This window comes from Syngnathus floridae, chromosome 17, assembly GCF_059516105.1.
Source record: "Syngnathus floridae isolate MCC-2025c chromosome 17, RoL_Sflo_1.0, whole genome shotgun sequence".
NCBI classification, from domain to species: domain Eukaryota; kingdom Metazoa; phylum Chordata; class Actinopteri; order Syngnathiformes; family Syngnathidae; genus Syngnathus; species Syngnathus floridae.
Window position 1 is genome coordinate 3,725,001 of NC_142429.1, and position 5,000 is coordinate 3,730,000.

A 5,000-nucleotide genomic window follows, 5' to 3' on the forward strand; every position below is an offset into this window, starting at 1 on the left:
TAAATTGCAACATTTCGAGACCTACAATGGCTTACGGCCATACTACCCTGAGAACGCCCGATCTCGTCTGATCTCGGAAGCTAAGCACGGTCGGGCCTGGTTAGTACTTGGATGGGAGACCGCCTGGGAATACCAGGTGCTGTAAGCTTACTTCTTCTTCTTCCACTTCAATTGTTAAAGCAAAATTTTACAACACAATTTTTACCACGTATGGCATTCAGAAACTGCAAGCCGAGTTTTAACTCTGACCTTTAAACTATAACCCGAGTTTCAAACCTATATTGTGTGGTGTCATCCATAGCATTGTAGTTCACGTCTTTAACCGCTAGAGAGCAGACTATGTACAGTGAATAAAGAGGCTGGCTCCATGCGAACTCAAAGCAGCAGTCTTTATTTGTAAAAGAACCCAAAACAGCACATTGCGCTTTGCTGTAGGGTTTTTCCACTTTTCATGACATTTACTTTAATACAGCAAAATGCAGGTCGCAATGGCAAATTCGTGCTACCACATAAAAAGCTGTCAGTAACTTTTCATTAAAGCCATGTATCCATGATACGCCGGCTTGGTTTTCAGGTGCGATTGTGTCTATAAATTGCAACATTTCGAGACTTACAATGGCCTACAGCCGTACTACCCTGAGAAAGCCCGATCTCGGAAGCTAAGCACGGTCGGGCCTGGTTAGTACTTAGATGGGAGACTGCTTGGGAATACCAGGTGCTGTAAGCTTATTTCTTCTTCTTCCACTTCAATTGTTAAAGCAAAATTTTACAACACAATTTTTACCACGTATGGCATCGGAAACTGCAAGCCGAGTTTTAACTCTGACCTTTAAACTATAACCCGAGTTTCAAACCTATATTGTGTGGTGTCATCCATAGCATTGTAGTTCACGTCTTTAACCGCTAGAGAGCAGACTATGTACAGTGAATAAAGAGGCTGGCTCCATGCGAACTCAAAGCAGCAGTCTTTATTTGTAAAAGAACCCAAAACAGCACATTGCGCTTTGCTGTAGGGTTTTTCCACTTTTTATGACATTTACTTTGATACAGCAAAATGCAGGTCGCAATGGCAAATTCGTGCTACCACATAAAAAGCTGTCAGTAACTTTTCATTAAAGCCATGTATCCGTGATACGCCGGCTTGGTTTTCAGGTGCGATTGTGTCTATAAATTGCAACATTTCGAGACCTACAATGGCTTACGGCCATACTACCCTGAGAACGCCTGATCTCGTCCGATCTCGGAAGCTAAGCACGCTCGGGCCTGGTTAGTACTTGGATGGGAGAACACCTGGGAATACCAGGTGCTGTAAGCTTGTTTCTTCCACTTCAATTGTTAAAGCAAAATTTTACAACACAATTTTTACCACGTATGGCATTCGGAAACTGCAAGCCGAGTTTTAACTCTGACCTTTAAACTATAACCCGAGTTTCAAACCTATATTGTGTGGTGTCATCCATAGCATTGTAGTTCACGTCTTTAACCGCTAGAGAGCAGACTATGTACAGTGAATAAAGAGGCTGGCTCCATGCGAACTCAAAGCAGCAGTCTTTATTTGTAAAAGAACCCAAAACAGCACATTGCGCTTCCCTGTAGGGTTTTTCCACTTTTCATGACATTTACTTTGATACAGCAAAATGCAGGTCGCAATGGCAAATTCGTGCTACCACATAAAAAGCTGTCAGTAACTTTTCATTAAAGCCATGTATCCGTGATACGCCGGCTTGGTTTTCAGGTGCGATTGTGTCTATAAATTGCAACATTTCGAGACCTACAATGGCTTACGGCCATACTACCCTGAGAACGCCTGATCTCGTCCGATCTCGGAAGCTAAGCACGCTCGGGCCTGGTTAGTACTTGGATGGGAGACCACCTGGGAATACCAGGTCCTGTAAGCTTATTTCTTCCACTTCAATTGTTAAAGCAAAATTTTACAACACTATTTTTACCACGTATGGCATTCGGAAACTGCAAGCCGAGTTTTAACTCTGACCTTTAAACTATAACCCGAGTTTCAAACCTATATTGTGTGGTGTCATCCATAGCATTGTAGTTCACGTCTTTAACCGCTAGAGAGCAGACTATGTACAGTGAATAAAGAGGCTGGCTCCATGCGAACTCAAAGCAGCAGTCTTTATTTGTAAAAGAACCCAAAACAGCACATTGCGCTTCCCTGTAGGGTTTTTCCACTTTTCATGACATTTACTTTGATACAGCAAAATGCAGGTCGCAATGGCAAATTCGTGCTACCACATAAAAAGCTGTCAGTAACTTTTCATTAAAGCCATGTTTCCATGATGCGGCGGCTTGGTTTTCAGGTGCGATTGTGTCTATAAATTGCAACATTTCGAGACCTACAATGGCTTACGGCCATACTACCCTGAGAACGCCCGATCTCGTCCGATCTCGGAAGCTAAGCACGGTCGGGCCTGGTTAGTACTTGGATGGGAGACCGCCTGGGAATACCAGGTGCTGTAAGCTTACTTCTTCTTCTTCCACTTCAATTGTTAAAGCAAAATTTTACAACACAATTTTTACCACGTATGGCATTCGGAAACTGCAAGCCGAGTTTTAACTCTGACCTTTAAACTATAACCCGAGTTTCAAACCTATATTGTGTGGTGTCATCCATAGCATTGTAGTTCACGTCTTTAACCGCTAGAGAGCAGACTATGTACAGTGAATAAAGAGGCTGGCTCCATGCGAACTCAAAGCAGCAGTCTTTATTTGTAAAAGAACCCAAAACAGCACATTGCGCTTAGCTGTAGGGTTTTTCCACTTTTCATGACATTTACTTTAATACAGCAAAATGCAGGTCGCAATGGCAAATTCGTGCTACCACATAAAAAGCTGTCAGTAACTTTTCATTAAAGCCATGTATCCATGATACGCCGGCTTGGTTTTCAGGTGCGATTGTGTCTATAAATTGCAACATTTCGAGACTTACAATGGCCTACAGCCGTACTACCCTGAGAAAGCCCGATCTCGGAAGCTAAGCACGGTCGGGCCTGGTTAGTACTTGGATGGGAGACCGCCTGGGAATACCAGGTGCTGTAAGCTTTTTTCTTCTTCTTCCACTTCAATTGTTAAAGCAAAATTTTACAACACAATTTTTACCACGTATGGCATTCGGAAACTGCAAGCCGAGTTTTAACTCTGACCTTTAAACTATAACCCGAGTTTCAAACCTATATTGTGTGGTGTCATCCATAGCATTGTAGTTCACGTCTTTAACCGCTAGAGAGCAGACTATGTACAGTGAATAAAGAGGCTGGCTCCATGCGAACTCAAAGCAGCAGTCTTTATTTGTAAAAGAACCCAAAACAGCACATTGCGCTTTGCTGTAAGGTTTTTCCACTTTTCATGACATTTACTTTGATACAGCAAAATGCAGGTCGCAATGGCAAATTCATGCTACCAAATAAAAAGCTGTCAGTAACTTTTCATTAAAGCCATGTATCCATGATACGCCGGCTTGGTTTACAGGTGCGATTGTGTCTATAAATTGCAACATTTCAAGAACTACAATGGCTTATGGCCATACTACCCTGAGAACGCCTGATCTCGTCCGATCTCGGAAGCTAAGCACGGTCGGGCCTGGTTAGTACTTGGATGGGAGACCGCCTGGGAATACCAGGTGCTGTAAGCTTATTTCTTCTTCTTCCACTTCAATTGTTAAATCAAAGTTTTACAACACAATTTTTACCACGTATGGCATTCGGAAACTGCAAGCCGAGTTTTAACTCTGACCTTTAAACTATAACCCGAGTTTCAAACCTATATTGTGTGGTGTCATCCATAGCATTGTAGTTCACGTCTTTAACCGCTAGAGAGCAGACTATGTACAGTGAATAAAGAGGCTGGCTCCATGCGAACTCAAAGCAGCAGTCTTTATTTGTAAAAGAACCCAAAACAGCACATTGCGCTTTGCTGTAGGGTTTTTCCACTTTTCATGACATTTACTTTGATACAGCAAAATGCAGGTCGCAATGGCAAATTCATGCTACCAAATAAAAAGCTGTCAGTAACGTTTCATTAAAGCCATGTATCCATGATACGCCGGCTTGGTTTTCAGGTGCGATTGTGTCTATAAATTGCAACATTTCGAGACCTACAATGGCCTACGGCCATACTACCCTGAGAACGCCCGATCTCGTCCGATCTCGGAAGCTAAGCACGGTCGGGCCTGGTTAGTACTTGGAAGTGAGACCGCCTGGGAATACCAGGTCCTGTAAGCTTATTTCTTCTTCTTCCACTTCAATTGTTAAAGCAAAATTTTACAACACAATTTTTACCACGTATGGCATTCGGAAACTGCAAGCCGAGTTTTAACTCTGACCTTTAAACTATAACCCGAGTTTCAAACCTATATTGTGTGGTGTCATCCATAGCATTGTAGTTCACGTCTTTAACCGCTAGAGAGCAGACTATGTACAGTGAATAAAGAGGCTGGCTCCATGCGAACTCAAAGCAGCAGTCTTTATTTGTAAAAGAACCCAAAACAGCACATTGCGCTTTGCTGTAGGGTTTTTCCACTTTTCATGACATTTACTTTGATACAGCAAAATGCAGGTCGCAATGGCAAATTCGTGCTACCACATAAAAAGCTGTCAGTAACTTTTCATTAAAGCCATGTATCCATGATACGCCGGCTTGGTTTTCAGGTGCGATTGTGTCTATAAATTGCAACATTTCGAGACCTACAATGGCCTACGGCCATACTACCCTGAGAATGCCTGATCTCGTCCGATCTCGGAAGCTAAGCACGGTCGGGCCTGGTTAGTACTTGGATGGGAGACCGCCTGGGAATACCGGGTGCTGTAAGCTTTTTTCTTCTTCTTCCACTTCAATTGTTAAAGCTAAATTTTACAACACAATTTTTACCACGTATGGCATTCGGAAACTGCAAGCCGAGTTTTAACTCTGACCTTTAAACTATAACCCGAGTTTCAAACCTATATTGTGTGGTGTCATCCATAGCATTGTAGTTCACATCGTCT

At 42.7% G+C, this 5,000-nt stretch overlaps 3 non-coding genes and 5 pseudogenes across 3 annotated transcripts; all 8 read left to right on the top strand.

Annotated features, from left to right (window-relative positions):
* Positions 1-29: 29 nt before the first annotated feature.
* On the top strand, positions 30-148 carry LOC148383271 (5S ribosomal RNA). Its single transcript, XR_015853846.1, has one exon. It is a non-coding gene; the product is annotated as a 5S ribosomal RNA (ribosomal RNA).
* A 1,048-nt stretch (positions 149-1,196) lies between these two features.
* LOC148383272 (5S ribosomal RNA) lies at positions 1,197-1,315 on the top strand (annotated as a pseudogene).
* Positions 1,316-1,779: 464 nt separating this feature from the next.
* LOC148383273 (5S ribosomal RNA) lies at positions 1,780-1,898 on the top strand (annotated as a pseudogene).
* Positions 1,899-2,362: 464 nt separating this feature from the next.
* Positions 2,363-2,481, top strand: LOC148383274 (5S ribosomal RNA). Its single transcript, XR_015853681.1, has one exon. It is a non-coding gene; the product is annotated as a 5S ribosomal RNA (ribosomal RNA).
* Positions 2,482-2,951: 470 nt separating this feature from the next.
* LOC148383275 (5S ribosomal RNA) lies at positions 2,952-3,060 on the top strand (annotated as a pseudogene).
* A 470-nt stretch (positions 3,061-3,530) lies between these two features.
* On the top strand, positions 3,531-3,649 carry LOC148383276 (5S ribosomal RNA). Its single transcript, XR_015853669.1, has one exon. It is a non-coding gene; the product is annotated as a 5S ribosomal RNA (ribosomal RNA).
* A 470-nt stretch (positions 3,650-4,119) lies between these two features.
* LOC148383277 (5S ribosomal RNA) lies at positions 4,120-4,238 on the top strand (annotated as a pseudogene).
* Positions 4,239-4,708: 470 nt separating this feature from the next.
* Positions 4,709-4,827, top strand: LOC148383278 (5S ribosomal RNA; annotated as a pseudogene).
* The last annotated feature ends 173 nt before the right edge of the window (positions 4,828-5,000 follow it).